We start from the raw sequence: 19,969 nt of genomic DNA, 5'->3' as shown, positions 1-19,969 counted from the left end.
AGGACCAAATTTCAAGAGGAGGCACTAACACAGGAAGAAATGTGGGAGATAGTTAAACGCTGAAATTCTTCTCAAAGCTTCCAAGTGAGATCTTGGTAAGACAACTTTAATTCTAACTGAATAATGGAGAACAGTTGCAGAAAGTAAATTATAAATTAATAATCACGAGTCTTCACACAGAAAACTTGATTCTCTCAGAGTTCCTTGTGAACAGAAATAGCAACATGACCTACTTTGCTAGTCAAAACAGTCTGAATAATAAATACTCACAGTGAACTCTTCCCTGATGACATAAACTCTATGTATAAGTTTATTGCTAGTCAGAATCTGTAAAATTAATACATTTTTGTCTTTCTTTAAAGCACACAAATACAACACATACACACACATATTACATATGCACTTGAATACGTGTGCATATAAATATATATGAATGTCTTACTGAATTATTATTTAGTAATGGTAAAACCTAGACTTCTTCCCTGTACCTTCTGCTTCTCTGTTTTATGAAAATTGATGTGAGGTGGATGGACAGAGAGTGGGTGAAGGCATTCAAGTACAAGATAATTTAATTCCTTCTTTACAGAGAGTTCCACTCCACTAGGAAAGTTAGGGCTGATTCAGCTGGAACTATGGCCAGTTTCCAGATGATCTGGCACAAACTGCATTTGATCACATATGCTGTCACCCATGCTGTCCCTTCTCCTTGCAAGTCCAACTAGTCACAGGTGCCTTTTCCCTTTGTTGCTGCTCACTCTGTAGCCCTTGAAGGACTTAACTTTCTTCCCTTCTTCCGTTAGGCTTGGATGAGGAAAGCCCTGTCTGCTCCCTTTCAGTGGCTGAGCCATGTTTTAATGGGCCTTGGTTGCACCCTGAGTCTGCAGGTGATAAAGGGACAGAAATTCCTCAAGGCAGCAGACATCAATTCGGATAAGATTTTTGAAAAACTAACACTAGAAGTCTGGTAAATATTTTCCTGGAGAACTTTCTAGGCATACAGGAAAATAAACACCTGGCAAACAGTTAAAGCTATTTCAGTGATACATAAAATTATGTTAAGCTCTGGTAGTTATGATTATGTAAGGAAATAAAATATTTTTTTTTCAATAAGCAGACAAGGTTTCCCCTTTCCAGGAGGTGCATGCATTTGAATTCGACACAATGAGAAATCAATTAGTGACTTGTTACAAGAGTTTTTTATTCTAGATAATGCATATTATTGTATTAATGACATGAAATGAATATTCACATATTTAGGATTACTTCTTTCTATTGTTCAATATTTGGATCAAATAAAATTTTGGAAAACTAGGATACAGGTGCTAATGTGTTTGCCTGTTACAGAGACTGTTGTATATACGCGAGCCCAGGCTCAACTGCACATAAGCTTATTTATAGCTGTAACAAAAGTATTACTGGCTTTTCATAACACTGTGCACAGAAACATTTTTAGATGTTGTGGTATAACCAAATGAGAAAACATACAATTCTTCAAGTCCATTGGAAATAGCACAAGCATATGAATATATTATCACTCCCTGATGTTTAAGCCTTATGCCTTAGAGATGACCAAGATAAATAGCCAGCACCATGTTAATCCTCAAAAAGAACTTGTTCTTCATGCCATGAAAAATTCTTCCTTTCAAGTGATGGAGTTTACCCTGTAAATTAAATCTCTAAAGTAATGGAAGAAATAACCCATGACACTGGTGGGGGAAATTAAATTAGAGTCACTAATAGCAGGTCAGCACAACCCAAGCAGAGGTAATAGAAGTGACCACATGAATGATAAGCAGGCCTTCACTAGGCTGTGACATCTGTCACCCAGAGACTGTGACAAACATTCATCTGTGTGGCAAGCAATTCACAATTCAGGCACTAGCATGTTTATAGTGTAGCCTGGCATGGATGGATCACAAGTGTAGCCATCTTTCTCAGGAGGATGCTCTAATTGCTTAATGAAGACCATTGAGATAAGTAAAAATCTTTCAAGTCTGTCTCTCTGCTAAATCAATATGACAGTGCTCCAGATAATCTTTTTACTTTATTTTTTTCTCTATTTATAAGCATGGAAGATATTTTCTGAACTAGCAAAATCCCCTTTCCTCCCAACTTTTCTATGTTACTGTAATTCTACCCTGAAGCAGTAAAATATGAGAGGAAAAAAAAAAAAGGTAGGAAAATATAAAGAATTTATCCTATTTTGGAATTGTAAAAGATCCAGCACATACTTTCTCCAAAGATTTAAACATCACTGCAATAGCCATTGGCAAAATAGCAGGGTAAGATGTTCAGGTGAAATGGACTCTTACATGTCACACAAAGCACCTCTGAAATTCAGATGCTGATTTATTTCCTAATACCTGAGCATGATCACTGATCTTCTGATATAAACATAATAATGTAATAAATAACATATGTCCAGAGAAAATACAGGTTTCTATTAAATACAGGGCTATAGGATAAGGTCATACTCTACCACCTCTTTTCTCTGCATTAAAATAACTCAGTAGTATACACTGACATCATTACCAAATATTTTCAGCAGGAATTAATGATATAGGTGGTAGAAGTGCAGTAGGATGACAAACATCGAAGCACTTGACAAAGTAAGTGTGTAAGTAAATAAATAAGTGAACCTTACAGTATATGAGCTCCTGTTCAGATAATAAAAGAAGCTGAAAGAGACGCTTGTTTACATTATCCACAGGATATATGTGATATTAACCTTTTAGTCATTATGTTAAAGCAAACAGCATATTAAAATGGAAATTTCCCCAGAGTTACTGATTTGTAAAGTGAAATAATGAACTTCATATCCCTCGTTTACTCACACTACTTGTTTCCATTTAAATGGCGATTAGGCTTACTCAGTACTAATGATCATTTGGCAGTATTATTACAAGGCTTAAAAATCCAGAGGTACAACTACAAGGATAAAATGCTACTAAACATACCAGTCAACATTTTCTAGTGTTGCAGTAGATACCAGCACCCTGAGTTTAACATTTCCAAATAAGATCCCAGCACAAATGTACCCCTTGTGCCAAGGCTCAGCCAGTCTTCAGAGGCAGAGCATCAGTCTCTCCAGCTCTGCAATTCTTCCTCACTGACAAAACTTCCTCCTGTGGACACACCACATACCTCTGTGTGCACTGACATCTGTCCAGAACATGTTATAAACTGGGATTGGGTCCAAACTGCACTGATGACAACAGGAGTTTTTAATTTTTTTACCGGATGCAACATTCAGCACTTGAAATTATCCTGGCAATTGACTCCTTAAAGTTGCAGCCATTTTACAGTACTCCAGCTCATGGTTCTTGCCTGACAAGAGGCTACATGACAGCGGCCCATCAGCAGAACAGGAACGTGTCAGAAGACTTTGGGTAATACACCTCAGGAGTCCATCAGAAAGAGACACATTGGCGGTCACGGACGAGAAAACAGCATGAGTACTAGCTTGTTTATACCTCCTACTTGTCTCAACATGAATTATAGTTATCTAGAAGGACAGGCTATGTACTCAGACTCCCACACACTTATCTGGGCTTTTTACTAAACAGAAATAATCACAGGAGACAAATATTTAATCACATTTGTATTTACTTTCCAGTATTAGTTTAATAAAAAGTAAAGGTAAGGAGATAAACAAAAGAGGTGCTCTCCTGAGCTCCTAATTCACTTGGGGTATGGAGTCAAAGCAGGTTTGGTTCTAGTCCATAGTCAAGTGGAGATTTGCATAAAAGCCCTACAGCTGAGCAGATAAAAGTATGCTATAAGGATCATGTCCCTCTTTCCTTTGGGTGAGAAGCATTTGGTGTACAAATGTCAAAATACCCCAAAATCCGAAGTCTAAATCCCAAGTCTTTTTCACTTGTTTTGGGAAATAAAAATTTTGATCAAAAATTGACCTTTTGGGAGGTGGTAAAGAAAAAATACATTATATAAATTAAAACCAGTTGAAAACATGTTTCTCACATCTCATTTTTCTCCTGTATCTGAACTTAAAGCTTAAAACTGAGCAACAAGGGAAAAGATTCTGACATTCTAGCATTCTATGATTCTATCCCTTATATCATGTCGAGTTACTTGAGAACATTTAAAATTACACTGTCTTGACATCAGTAAGACTTAGCTAATGATTTCACATAAATGTCAACATAATTGTTCTCTATTCTTACAATTTCGAGCAAACAGACTGCAAAATCTGAGCTTTAAGGAAAGGAGATAACTGTAATTTAGTTCATTAAGTTGTAAATGATGCAATAAGGGACAACGGAAAAAAAATAAATTAGTTGGCGAAGGGAGTGCAAAGTCGTAAAAGAGAACCCTCACACTCAAGTGTGTAGTATATACAAAGATGCTACCCATGCTTTAGACCTTAAGATTTCACAGACACCTTTAGCAGATCTAACTGTGAGTTGTGAAATGAAGAAATGGTCTGGCTCATTTGCCTATCCTCAGGTGCAGGTTCACACTCCTTTTAGACTGCCTCTGAACAGTGTACCTTTGGGATGCATTCAATGAATTCTCTGATCTAATTTAAAAGGATTTTTTGGTGGTTATTTTCAGACAAGCAAGGAGTCTGAATCACATTATAAGAAGCACCATGAAGAGAAGACTCAAGGGTAGAAGTATGTGGCCAGGATCACCTGAGGCAAGATTCTTCTTTTCATGTGGACATAGACTTAGATCAGTATGAGTCAGACCAAGAGAGTGCACCCTGAATGGCGTGCCCTTCATACAGCTCTTATGGATATTTAAAATTTCTTCAGGGATAGAGCTTCAGCACAGAAGCATAGGAGTATTTTTGCTGGCTTACGCTAGCCTAGAATCAGGCCCATAGCCATATACATGATTGTGTTTAGGTATATATGTATATACTTCTGTAGGTCTTGATGATATGGCACTCATCAAAACACAGAATTGTTTAGGTTGGAAAAGACCTTCAAGATCATCAAGTCAAACTGTTAACCTAGCACTGTGAAGTCCACCACTAAAGCATGTCCCCAAGCACCACTTCTGCACAACTTTTAAACACCTCCATGGATGGTGAATCAGCCACTTCCCTGGGCAGCCTGTTCCAGTGCTGACAACATCTTCAGTGATAAAATTTTTCCTGATATCCAATCTAAACCTCTCCTGGTGCAATTTTAGGCCATTTCCTGTGTAGGTTTGTAAATATGTGCCTATACATGTATATACAGATCAGATACAATATATACACACGCTTGAAATCCTTCTCTTCTGCACTAAAACCAGACTATTTCCAATATTACTTTGATTTGCAACACTTCTCTCACCTCTAAAGACAATTAGGAGGAAAAAGTTGCACATTAAGTGGTCTCATTAGTAATTCATTTGCTAGGGTTTTTCATTACACAGAGGATGATGAATTAATTTGATATTCAAGTAACGTTCATTTCTGCCTCCAATAAGAGTTCCCTCATAACGCATCATTAGTTAAATGTACCATCACAATAAAAATCTAACAAAAAAAAAAAAAAGAAGCCTTTATAGTACTTTAAATAATGAGCCCTCAGAGAAGCTGAAGTAGCACCACAAATTAAGAAGTGTTGTATTGTGGTAAGAATATAATCTTTAGGTAGCATTGGTTCACAAGAGCAACAGTCAAGCTCAATCGTTCTGTCTACCAATTTAATTGTATTAAAAAGACTTGTAAAGAAAAAATAAAAAGCTAAAGAAAAAAAGAAAAAAAAGAAAACGGCCTTCTTTAGGGCCCACCTATACTCCCCCATATGCCTCAGAGGGATAAAATGAAAATCGTAGATTCTAGCTTCAGTACTAAAAGACTAAATGTTAACCACCTACCCATGTGTAATTATCAAATTTCATTAGTAAACACCTACTTGTGTGCTTTTCCTAAATTGAAGCCACCAGGACTAAAATTCTTATCCAAACTTCAGACAGTACCAGTCTACAGTTTAGGCAGATTGAAATGGCAAATACTTCTCCTGACTCACAGTGATTCTGACAGACTTAAAAAAAAAAAAGGCAAAGACATTCAATGAACCTATGAATTTTTAATTTGATGCACACCTGCTCTCCCACACACTGATGTAAAAATACAATCAAATAACTAACCCCGTCAGCACTAAGCGCAGAACAAGACCCAGTTTGTATATACACCTACATCTATGCTAGTGAATTAAAAACACGAGTGTGACTTCCATCCTGTAGTTTTCCATACTGCTGAATGATTAATGCAGTTTTGGTCTGAGTCCATCAGTACTCTCCTTAGTCGCATGCCCAGGATGTTCCTAGAGTTGATCAGACTGCGAATCATTGCTAACAAACCTGTCCACAGTGGGAAAGAATAAGAGTCTTTAGCTGTGTGAATGCAAGCTCTGCTATGGCGGGCAGCCTCAGAGCCAGAGACCGATCTCTGGCTCATTTTCTTTGTTTTCTGAGTGTAAATATAACTAAAGAATTGTACCCATAGTATACACCTCCTAATAAACAGATTTGTTCAGGAATTTCCTTTTTTTTTTTTCTTTAGAAAGCACTGGTTCATTAAATTTTAGAGCTTTTGCAGGAATTATCATATCAGCTTCAGCAAAGATGCATCTAGTCAGAATTAGAGACAAGAATGACATTAACAACCAAAAAGGTCAACAGCTGATAGCATATTTACCTGGAACGTGAGATAATGAAGTTGAAGTCCCTGCTTTGAATCAGCTAGAACAGAGATTTATATTCTCCTATTATTCAGCCTGCACAACTGTTTTGAACTAATAGTAACTCCGACAGGAAGCATAGTAATTTTTTCCTTCTCTACATTTTACCTAGTAATGTTTAAGTTTCAATCCATAGGGAATGGATTTTTAAACAATTTCTCATGAAGTTCTAACCACACATTGTATTTCCATCTTTACCAGTTCTCGTCTTTGACATCTACCAAACATCAACTCAACCATCTCTTTGTTCTTTTAGAAATACTTAGGGGTTAAGCACATAATTTTGATCTTTTATTTGATCCTACAATAGTATCTAAGTGTAGCTCATAATCAGAGGTGACTGACAAGAATGGCATAAAAAAAATTAAATGTAAGCCATATCCAGTTTCTTAAGGACACCAGTAAATCCATTTTAACTGAGAAAATATGCACAAAAGAGTATTACTTTGATAACAGGACTTACACAAGGACCCTGTGGGACGTTATAGGTAAAATTGGTGAGGTATGGACATTGATACTCTGCTCAAAAATGACACTGTTTCAATTGTGTTGAAAAACAGGCAACAGGATGACTTCAGCAGTTCCAGCATAGCCAATATCACTGAGTAGACACAAAAATAGATAGTGCAATTGAAATGATAAACACTTTTCAGTGAGGTTTTACAATTATTTGTACTGCAATGTAGTTATTGTTCCCAGATTTATGATATAGCCAACAGTGCTGAAAAAGGTAAAATGCACAAGACAGGTTGTGTTGTAAAGTGTTATTAAAGTGTTAGCTTGCTTATTGTGTTCTGTTAGATTCTGCTTATTACTAGAATTTATAGAGTCACCTAATTTTTCCTTGGATAAATGTAGGCTTCTATATTTAAGCTAGCGCAATTGAAGTGCGTTTACAACAGAGATACATGCTATAGCCTTTTCCCAAAAAACTAATATCTTCAGACTCATTCTAGACTGATGACATCTGTTGGTAGTCAAAATATCTCTTCACCATACCTGTGCAATTGCTTCATCCTTCTGGTGTGCAGCAGATTTCTTCAGAGTAGGTCAAAGTTTCACAACAACTCAACCCCCTTCAGCTTTCCTTGACAAAGTATCAAAAGGTTCCTGCTCGATTTGCCAATATACAAGACCATGAGATACAAATACAGTCCTCTTTACTATTTTGCATGTGTCTTTTTCTTCACCATGCAGTTTTTTCCTTTCTTTTTTTTTTTTTCTTCTTTCTTTAGTGCTTCAGTACTAGAAGATTCTGCGTGCTTTTCAGCCTGTCACTGAACTGACGAAAGGCAGCACAACTACACATTTTTCCCAGCTGAGCTCAGGTAGGTTTGTTCATTCGAGTTCAAGTCTCCTGCCATCAACTCACTGCAGTTTCAAATTTTTCTCCTTCCATATTCAATCTCTATGAGTGGATCAGCCCATGCCACTTCTTCCAAACTGTAAATTTGCCAGTTTTAAATATTTAATAGCAGTGTTGTAGAAGTGACAACTCTATTTGTGGCACACCTACGTTCCCACAGTTGATAGAGGTCTGGTGCTCAGCCATAAAGTTCAACTCTCCAACACCTTATCAATCATCTTCCCAGTGTGACCTACTTAAGGAAAAAGTTAAATGAGATAGGGTAGATTCTTCATATTGAATATAATAACTGGAGGGAAGAGCAAGCTTTGCATTGTTTCTCTAACACATGAGTTCTTTAAATGGGTTGTTTGGCTTTGATATTAACTCACAAATGGTACAAAAGGTGGAGTCTGTGGAAAGGGGGAAAATTTTCCTAAAGAAAATAGAAGCTATTTTTTGAGACTCCTAATAGCTTCTCCCAGACCTAAAAGTGATCTGTTCAGTTAAGGAGGGGAGTGACAGAGTGGCTTGGTGGGCACCTGGTGTCCAGCCAAGGTCAACTCACCACAATAGTAAGAAACATAGAGTGAAGTTTTACATTATACTTAGTGTTGATTCATTAATTTCTACAGTAAAATTGGTTATGCTTGTATTCTCTTTCTTTTCTGTGGGTTTAGTATTCTTCCTGCTCCTCATCCCATAAAGCCATCCTCAATACCATTCCCTACCTGTTACTGCCAGAAGACAGATTAATAAACAGAAAGCACAGTTTATTTGCAAATTCATGCTTGGAGCTCAGAGAAACACTGCCCCAACCACAGAAAATGTTTTGTTTTTCATAGAATCATAGAATCATTCCAGTTTAACATCATCCATAGAAGACCTCACACCAATAACCCAGTCAAAAGGAAGGCAAACTCTGAGCTCTAGTTGGTGCTGATCCTGAAAACCCATGCTCTGACTAGAGGATCACTAAAAATGAGCAGTTAACTAGTTTTCTCCTTGCTGTCATCAAATTTGTGTTAATGAACTGTTACATCCTACATCAGAGATACCAATTGTATTAATAATTATCAGAAGTCCCTCATCTCTGTTTGTAGTTCTCCTTGAATATACCCTGACACCACCACCTTGTTCCCCTGCCTTGATGAATAGATTCTGGCAGCAGTCCCCAGATTTCACCCAAGTGACATGGTTGCTTGAGGTACTAAAGCGATTGGAAATGTTTAGAAGAGGCAAATTGAGAATGAGCACACTGAAAGGTCTGGATTTTATTAAAATGGAAGAAAAGTAAAAATAAAAGAGTTGTTCTAGCTATTTGTCAGACAGAAAGATTCTGCACAGGAGCCCCAGTTGTTCCTGATAGGACCACCGAAGAAACACATATTTCTGGAAGAAAAATACATTCCATGAAGCTCAAAGCATCTTTTCACCCTTTTTTTGCTTGAACCCAGGTGCAATAGTTCTTCCTAGCTACTTATTTACCTTTCTTTTACATAATGACCCTAATTTCTTTGCTTTTATTGACATACTTTGCTGTCATACTTTTGCATCAATCATGTTAGATGTGTCGATGTTGGAAAACTTCTTTTATTTCACTTCTCTTCAGTTTCTCTGGCTGTGTTTTTTTGTTTCATTTTGTTTTGTTTTTTATAGAATAGAAACACACAACAGAAAACACCCTTAAGCAGGAGTCTGCAAATTTGTTTTCAGAGATACTAAATATTCACACTTCACCATCTCTGAATATCATGCCATTTATTATATTTCAGGTCCTGGTACAGTCCTGCAAGATGCTTATTGTCCCTGCTTCTCTGCATCACAACACATCTATTCCTCTGGGGTTTTTTGATTGGGTTTTGTTTTGTTTTGTTTCATAATTCCTTCCTATTTTCTCTGTTTATGTATACTCCATCAATTTAGCTTCATCTTTTGTTATTTTCAGTAAAGAAATACTCATATATTTTTATCATTCTTTCAGCTTCTCTCACCATAGTCCTTTCTATTCCCTTCAGGCTGAACATAGCCACTTTTGATCTGCTGTCATACATCCATATTAGGACAAAGTCACCTGTTACAAGTACAATACACTCTGCAGTATGTGCTACAGCCTCCAACTGTGTGGTGCATTGTGAGTGAGACTTTGCTGTTCCTGCTACAAAGCCTTAGTGATTAGTTAACATGTTGTACTTTTAGTTCAGGAGGCTTTTTCTAGACCCAAGTGAAAGCACCATACTCCAGTGTGGGAGATTTGAGGGATTTTCTTGAGGTTGTTATGTGGATGGGTTTCTATTAGATGGAGATTTATTTCTGAACTAGCCAAAGGAATCTCAAGGCCAGCTCGAAGGCTGAAAAACAGCACCCTGAAAAACAGCAGTGAGACTCGGGCGCGTGGACAGCTCATGAACATGGACAATATCCAATCAGCTAGTGCATGCTTGGAGTGTGGACGTGTGATCAGGAAATAACTGTATACATAAGGAGGCTTGTTTCTGTAATAAATGGCTTCACTTGAATTCATATTGAATTGTGTGGAGTCCATGAGTTTTCACCCTCACACTCCAGAGCAGTCAGTGGTCTCTTGTCCAAGGAATGAAGTAAAAAAATTATCAACCTATGTTGCAAAACAAGAGTGTCACTATAGCGTACCTGGCTCAGGTATATATATGCTCTTCCAAAGAGCTTTATATCTTCTTGTAGTATTTTCTTGCTTTTTTCAGAAAATTTCTGTAACATTTTGACTGCCTGTTCCATTTTGAACCTGAGGAAAATGCCAACAGATGGATCAAACTAATGCAAAAGTACGTAAGTCACTACAATTGGCATATTCTCAGAGCTCTGGTTCAGTCCTGTGCCATCCGCCAAGAAGGCAGCTGTCACACAAACATCTTCACAAGTCCTATAAGCAGTAGCAGGCAAACCAGTCTCAACTAAGAGAATTTATACTTAATTTATTTTGTTCCCAATAAACACAAACTTGTAATCACCAATTCCAGTATTAAGAAAAAGAAACTGCAAAAAAATAACACTTAGGCAAACACCTTCTCAAGGCTTGATTTAAGCCAAGCACCTCTTCTTGCATCTTCCTAGTCTCAACAGCCACTCTTTGGGCCATACTTTACAGTCAGTCTCTCCCAATTGCTTCAATGACGTGACAGGCGGCACAGGAGGTTGGAGTAAAGTGTAATGGTTTCTTTCTGCTGCTCTTCTTTTGCCAGTGGATTTCCTCTGCTCCTACATGCTCCTTACTGTTTTTTTGTGCTTCTTAGTATCATTCCATGGACAACAGTCCTCTGGGTGTGTACCTGCCAAGATCTGAGTCCCTCAGTGGTCCACAGCCCCTTCAGGCTTGAGTGACTCCTTTCAAGAGTGCACCCCATGCCATATATTTCATCATCAGTGCCCTCTGTGTGTGTGTGTCCAGTAGTGTCTCTTCACATTTCCTCCAATGCATCTCTTCACATGCATCCTCAAATACTGTCTCCATTTCTTGTTGCTGCTTCTTCTCAAGTATGCTTGAGCTGATGCCACATGCACTCTCCTGGTTTGCTGAGTTCCTGGCACAACATGGTTTGGGTATATGATTGTTTTATTTCTAAAATAAAAAATATCGTAGACAAGTTTCACATCTCTTTTCTAAAATTTGCTGAGAAGAAAAATGCAGAAAGTCTCCCATGAAATTAAAATTTTCCTACGGGTTAGTTGTCAGAGTTTACTCAAAGAGTGATATTGAACATATGCTTTTGTTTCTAAATCAGAGGTCATAACATTAATTTATGTCACTCCTATAAATCAACCTGTGGACAACACAATATTTTAGTGTGAGCAAGTGTTTCCTTAGTCCTGTGCACATTTAAGCTTTCCTTATTTAAACTTATCACATTAAAATAAAAAAAAAAAAAAGCCTAATTAAAGTGAAATAAAACATGCAAGAAAACAAAGCAGGCAAAGATGAACTTTGTGTTCCAAACTCTGTCTCTAATAGTGTCAGATGTTTCCATCAGGACTTCTCAGAATAAAGCCCAAATCACATTGCGTGGCATTGACTCTTACAGCGTCAAGTCTGCTATCAATCATCATAGCACCCAGAGTTGTAAACTCAGGAATGGGCATCAGCTTGTCAAATTTTCACAAAATATTTCCAGCATCTCTCATCAGTCAGAGACACTGAAGGACAAACACAACAATAGCTGCCTGGTCGAAGTAGTTGAGATGCGAGAGCAATAAAATTAGTTCAAAGTTTCCTACTTGCGACTTTCTCAACCAAGAAAGATCTGTGTGTTCACAAGATACACTGTCCATATCCTGTATTGACTTTCAGATGTAAGGAACAAAGAGTTCTTCATATTCAAATATCTTTAGCTGTTTTGCTAATAATGCTCAAAGGAAAAGAAGGAAGAAGGCAAATCAGCTCTTTCTCCTCATCAATCTGAGTAACTAGATGGAAATCCATACTGAGAAAATCAGTGGACAATTGCTATTTTACATGAATAAAAATACTATTAATCTGTCATCCTTTATCATACTTGAATGATCATTAAGCCAAGTAGGCAAGCTGTTAATGTTTGCAGTATCTAATATTCTCCAACAATATACACAGACTAATAAGAAGAAAACAAATCTAATCCTGTCCTACTGTCAATGGGGATTAATTTCATTCAAAGAAACATGTTTACAAAAATAAGGAAAAATTCCTTCTCCAAACAGCTGGTTAAATTTGATTTTTTTTTTTAATTCATCCAAAAAGATCAATTAGACTGGGTGCAGTAATTGTTCTCCTCTCCCCGCTGATGCTTTACTGATTGCTAATGTTAGTGTGTGTAAATACCAATTAAATCTGTTCCGATTTACTCTTTCTAACTGGTGTTTAGATTTTATGGGGAAAAATGTTTTTTTAAAGTTATATAGACAGTGTGTGTCCTTTGTGATTTTCACAGCATGTTCCAGTTAACAACAAATGAAGATAAATACCGAGCAAAATCTGGTGCTTCTATAGAATAAACAGCCCTATTTACAAGGTGTTACCAAATACCTGGTATTTTATTGTCCTTTATTTATTTATTGGTAATTAACTTCTAATCTTATAGCCCATTTGGTCATTTGCTTGTGATTTCTTTTGTATCAACCACAGAATAAGGACAATGACATGGTAAGTGTTATCTCACCATTTTGCCTCAGTGTTAATTGCCAGTGATTTCTCAGTGAAGGGTGACAGTAGTGACAAAGGGTGTGACAAAGAGTAGTGTAATTCAAGTGGAGCTAAAGAAAATATGAAAATACTTCCTTGGGTTTTATGTGTTTTACTTGACCCACGTAAGCATCATTTCTTTAAATCATCATTTCAGATTGTTTTCTTCTGACATTTGGAGGATAATTTAGCAAGATGATTCGATAAGGGTGATTGACTTCAGATGTAATAGTGGGTAGACTAAACCAGAAGTGAAAGTAAAGGAATAAGGACTAAAAAAAAAATATATATATATATATATATATATATTAAATTCACAGAGATTGGACACTAGATTACAAATCAAAACTGGATGTGATATGTTTAGACTTAAACACAACTAAATGGTGAATGCTGGAAGGAAGATGAAGTTTCCTCTGTGTTGATTGTTTTATTAGATTTAAAGCAATGAAGTTGCATCACAAAGTCTTCTGTGTTCCATAGTCCCATCAGTGCACGTCGTTCCTGACCTGTGGGGTTCAGCCTACACTGGAGGTTGCCTGGAGCCACACAGAGATTGCAGATTCAGCCAGCTCTGAGATAAATAACCTGTTGCTTAGGGCAACACTGGGAATTGGTGGGTAGCAGCAGAGTGGAGCGATGGAAAGGGAGGAAGGGAGGAAGGGAGGAAGAGAGGAAAGGAGGAAGGGAGGAAGGGAGGAAAGGAGGGAGGGAGGGAGGAAGGAAGGAAGGAAGGAAGGAAGGAAGGAAGGAAGGAAGGAAGGAAGGAAGGGAGGAAGGGAGGAAGGGAGGAAGGGAGGAAGGGAGGAAGGGAGGAAGGGAGGAAGGGAGGAAGGGAGGGAGGAAGGGAGGAAGGGAGGGAGGGAGGGAGGGAGGGAGGAAGGAAGGAAGGAAGGAAGGAAGGAAGGAAGGAAGGAAGGAAGGAAGGAAGGAAGGAAGGAAGGAAGGAAGGAAGGAAGGAAGGTAAGGCGCTTGTTCACTGCTGCATCCCTTACAGCTATCTGACCAAAGTTGTTTGGTTTTTGGGTTTTTTTGACATCTTCGGTCAGGATCTTTTTCAGATTCCAGTCATCCATCAGTATTGCAACAGTGTAAGCTGGATCTGTGCTCACTGCACCTGTTTAAACCAGAACAGAAAATGGAGACAGCAAAAAGATGCATTAACTTTTGCTCATAGAAGGAACAAAACTCTGGTTTCTGTCTGGGACTAAGATGAAAAACTCTCAAACATTTAACAACTACATGGCTGGTTACATGTTTGTGACTGGTTTCTGATAAGCAGAGCATTTGCCCAACTCTTAGCTTTAGTGTACTTCTAATAGAGCCTTCTTGATTCACCTTTTCCTGACATTATAATAAATCAAAAATAATCCCACTGAAGTCCTCATTTTCAGATTGGCTACTCCTGTAAAATATTCCTAGTGACAGTGAAGGTCTTCTGATTTTGTCCTTATGACTACTGATATTAGGCTTGTGCTTTTTGTTTGTTTGGTTGGTTTGGTTTGTTTTTTTGTTATCTTCAATTAATCCTTTAGAAGGATTTAGAGGATGTCTTTTAAAGCTGAGCCTGAGATGACTTCTTCATGGGTTGGATGTAAAATAAAAAAGCTTGTTATAGCCAATCCAGGATCCCCACATATAATAATACCTCTATAGTACCACTAGATATGTATTAATTCCCAATCTAGATCAAAATGCGTGCTGGTTTCTGTGGTCGGAGTTTGTAAGGCTGTTTCTCAGGGTTGGGTTATATTATACTGCAACTTTTCCCAGTATTTGGTCAAATCCTAGGTTAGCAGCACTTTTATCAGCAATTGAATAAGGAAAATAAACATCCCACATCACTTTTCCTGTCATACAGGCAGAGACAAAGTTGTAGTAATGGCAAGGTACAAGGGATGTGCCAACTGAACAAAGCAGGAGCCTTTAGAAGATTTCTGAGTGTAATGGATATGGTCTGTCTTCACTGTACTAAAAATGGCTTCAACTTGGAGACTGCTCACCAGTGGAAACGAAGAGTAAGAGCATAGTCCAAACTGATATACTACCTTAGGAAATCAGAATACCATACAGAGCAGACTAGACAAATCTCCAAATCAAGGTCTATATTTTCTTCTTTTCAGGTTTTTCTTGTCTTTTTTGTTAGAAATGTGTCTCTTTCTTTTATTTCTTCAGGTTTTTAAATAAGAAAGGAGAGATCACTTAGCTAGTCCTAAACCAAGGACTTTAATGCTCCCTCAAAACCATGTTCATAAAGGTATAAATACTGCTATGTATATTTATGGCATTGCAATTTTCTTTCTGCCTCCCTTTGCATGTCTGTCTTGCTCTCTCCAACTGGGCTTCTGTTTGTTGGATGTGAGAAATATAACACAAATCCTCAGGATTATTTTTCCTTCATCTGTGTGCCTTGCACCATCACAAACATTTCTGTACTGAATAAAGCTATATATTTTCTAGCACTGCTTAACTGCTTCTTCTCATCACATCATTTTCTATCTTTCTTAGTATAATTCTTTATTAAGCTCTACAGTGTATTTTCAAGATAACCCTATTTTTTAAGGACTTGTATGTCATTGCTACAACCTCATTTTATATTTCATCTTGACAAATGCAACAGAGGGCATTCTGTGGACATCACAGCCCAGAACTGTTTCAGTTCAAATGTGATGTGTAGTACATAGCAAAACATGCAATAACAAATAAATGCATTGGTGATTTAGAGGAATGCCGTGGATTCCATTTATTTCTTAGTCATCCCTCCAGCAAACCTGCAGCCCATGTCTATGAGGTAATAATTTGCAGAAGCTGTATATGAAATAACATTTTAAATAAGGGAAATCAACATCACATCATATCCCTGTTTTCTTCCTTCCATTGTCACCATCTTCTTCACTCACTGATGAGGAAGGTTAATATTAAACATTGTGTTAATGGTTGTCAAATCAATCATGGTTTTCACTGAGTTATGCTAGAAAGAAGCAACACACTTTATAAGAAATCAGATAAGGGCTGAATGAGATAATGTAAAATCACTTATACAGGCACTCTGGAGATGGAATTCCGTTTAATATTTAATGTAGTCATTAACCTGAGAGTGGAAGTAAGAGGGTAATGGATGGCCTATTGCTTTTACCTACAGGACAAGTTTCTGAAGTGAACTGTCTCCCCTGAGGCAACTATCACACATGCCAAAAATCTATAAAGAGGGTCACAGATGAAAGGAGTTTGAGCAGTCTCAAAATTCCCATGTGAGCATTGTGAAAACTGCAGGCAGACCAGGTGGTGAAACTTGCCATAGTACACACAGCCGTGGGCCATTGCTGTCCAAATGCTCAATTAGTTTATTATGGCAACAGACACGCCACGCTGGTCAAATAGCCAACACATCTGCAGAAATTACAGAAAATAATAAATTATTGAAGAAAACTATCTACAAGCAACATTACTCTCATCGGTTTTAGTTCTTCTATTTCTTTTTTTCTCTTTTTTTTTCAGTCTGCCTGGTTGCCCAGCTGTTAGCGATTGCCCCTGAGAGCCAGAAATCCATGAACTAAATTTAACCAAGAAACATAGAGAGGGCAGTTGTTTGTTTTGGCTGGTTGGGTGGGTTTGGGTTCTTTTTTTTGTTTGTTTTTGGTTTGGTGGGGTTTTTTTTAAGAAAAAGAGTCAAAAATACATTAGACATTTCCAGGAGACACATTTCTAAATACCATAAATATTTCCTTTGTGACAACAGCACAGCATGTTTTTTATCCAGCATAGCCAAGTTACATGTTAATCATTGTAATAACAGCAAGGGCATGTGCTCCACTGTCACAAGCACATTGTGCACAGCTGTGACTTTACCCCAAAGGCTCCATGGGTTGTAGTGCAATGGTTTCATCAACAGCACCACTTAGCATGGCATCCAACCTGTCAATTGTATGGACCACCCAACCCCTTTGCCCAATAACCAGTCAACATCTAGCCTTTAATTGCATTTCTCTGCCTCTGTACTAATTAGAGAAGCTATCAGGTTCTCCCACCTTCCTTCAAGTGCCTGTTTGTAAGCACACTGATGAAGCAGAGAACTGCTGTCATGGTGGTTCACCTATTTTCAGAGTTACAGAGAGCCACCATTGCATGTTCTCCTACTGAGAGTGTGGAGCCTGACATTCTCCCATAAATGAATGGTCTTCCTCAACAAAGGTGATATGGTGGATGTTGTTCTTCACGGCTGCTCTGACTGACAGTTGTGCAATTGGTATATCTGTAGGTCAGTATAGACAAAACATACATCTGATCCAGGGGAGAGTGGATAGACTGAAATTTCCCAGTAACAGGAGTGACAAATCTTTAAAATTATATGGAAATACAGGTTTGTTTGTTTTTTTCTGTCTGATGCCTAACTTATAATGTAGCACACTATGGGACCTACGCTGAAATACAAGGTAAATACCATGTGATATCAAAAACAGAGAAATTACAAAGTGCTAGCATTTTATTAATTTTTGCCACAACACCTTGTATTGCCCTGAATTCTATGTAACAGAACCAGTTCCTTCCCTGAGGAACTTACTGCTATAGGGAACAAACATACAACAATGAAGATCATCCTTGCTTGCATCTTATTCATTGTTTTTTGATCACTGGAGTAGCTTGATAAATACTTAAAAATCCAACAGTAATTAATGCTACAAGAGAAAAAGTAGCTGTCTTAAGAATGGTCTCTTTCTAAAGAAGTTTCTTTTCCACAGAACCAAAGACCAAGGTCTTGTATTTTCAAATTTCATTTTTCAAAAGTCTAGTTTAAAAGAAAGAAAACAAAAAAATTATTTCCTGAAATGAGCAGAATGTTACTGCATCACTAAGCTTTCAGAATAAGCATTTCTGATATGCTTGAGAATCTACACAAAGGAAAATGCTAAGGTTGTATCTAGCCATGCTTTCAAATCTGAAATCTAGCCTGTAGGTTGACTCTGAGATGTTCCTATGACTTTGCTTCACAAAGATTCTGCTACAGCTGGTCATCCACAATTTGCATTGGATTCTGTGTGAAAAAAGGGAAAAGAAAAATCACACTAGGAGCACAACCATGTAGGATCATAAATAAAGCAACGTTGTCTTGTTATGAAAGGAGTTGTCTCATCTTAGTGTTGCACTGTTATTTACCACATGTGTAGTATCATTGCTGCAACACTTTCCAGGTAAATAAAAAGGCTTGCTACAGGGAAATTACAATCTAAATTGGGCCCATGAATGACAATCAGAAGTGAAGTTCAAAGACAGAAAGACGCAAAAGCCGAACAATGTTGCTCTCCAGGGACAGTACCTTATTAATAACACATAAATCAGTACCACATGATTAATCTTAGCTAAATTGATGTATTATGATTAATATAATAATATTATGGATACTATAGCAATTTAGGTGACAGAGGACAAACATATATAATCAAGACAAAACAGTGGAAAGTAAGCATATGCATTTAGTTCTTAATTTTGTTTATCAAATATCCTGGTATCTATGAGATTCTGTCTTAGCTGGTGACTCAAATGAGTTACTGTCCTGTGCCTCCGTCTGTGAGCATTGTTTTCATGGCTGAGCCTTTGTGAAGTCATTGACTGTATATTGAAGTGCCCACTCATTCAGGTGTGCAATGCTTACAACCAACTCAAGGTATGGATCCACAGGATCATCCTGTTAGTGCTGGGAGACTGGACAAGATGACCTACAGAGATCTCTTCCAACCTTCGCCATTCTGTGATTCTGTCTAGAGCTGTAAGCTAAATCCTGGGTGTCTCAGACAATTTGGGCCTGCATTTCCAAGTGACTGGTAAGTCCTTCAGAAGATATGACTACTGGATTGATTAGCATAGAGAGTATGTTTCCGGTAGTTCTATTTCTATTGGACTCAGATCTCTGCAGCAGAGAGAGCTGATGAGTTCACAACTAATATTCATCCATCTCACTGTTTGAAGACAAGGATCTGAGTTCATCACACAGCTGCTTTGTTCTCCTGATATTACACTAGGGAGTCACCTATTAGAGCTGAAGATTCTGTCTTTCTAATAATTGACATTTTTCTCTCTGATCTTTCAGTGTTTGTGGTTGCCAGACTACACTGCTTACTGTATTGGGTAATAAGAACAGCATGTTGAGCCACAGCAATATAAAAGCTATAAATCACTGGATAACATTAAGAGATTGTGGTTGAACTCAGACATTCTTATAATGGTTTAGTGAATCTATAGTGGAAAATGACTATATTTCTGTACCTGTAAATTTTGCTCATATACAAAAAACGCTAGAAGAGGCAGAATTCAGACCCAGTAGGAAGGTGGGTTTTACCATGAAAGATTTTTGTCCAGTAATAGTTAAAAATATACTAAATCCCTAAAACAGGCTGTTGAATCACAGCATTGATGAAATCTCCTAGTAAGATCAACTGCATTATCCATACTTGTGGTAAGCAATGAGGACATTAAGATGAAATACTAAACTCTTAGTAGAAGTGAGGGGTGGGGAAAGAGGACATTTTAAAGTGTGAAAACCAAAGCAGGCTGCTTTTATATGCTTTTTTTTTTTTTTTAAGTTCCACTTGAAATTTATGCTAACTCCTAACATTGATAAAGCAGCAGAACTTAATAGTTTACACTGCCCTCACTTTGTTTCTCAGTTCATGGTGAGCTTTGGTGTGTGTGAATACACAGCACAGTGCCAGGAAACTTTTATGGTTTTGGGATAGA

The sequence above is a fragment of the Patagioenas fasciata genome, chromosome 3 (assembly GCF_037038585.1).
Source record: "Patagioenas fasciata isolate bPatFas1 chromosome 3, bPatFas1.hap1, whole genome shotgun sequence".
Classification (NCBI taxonomy): Eukaryota; Metazoa; Chordata; class Aves; order Columbiformes; family Columbidae; genus Patagioenas; species Patagioenas fasciata.
Note: the sequence above shows the minus strand (reverse complement) of the source record.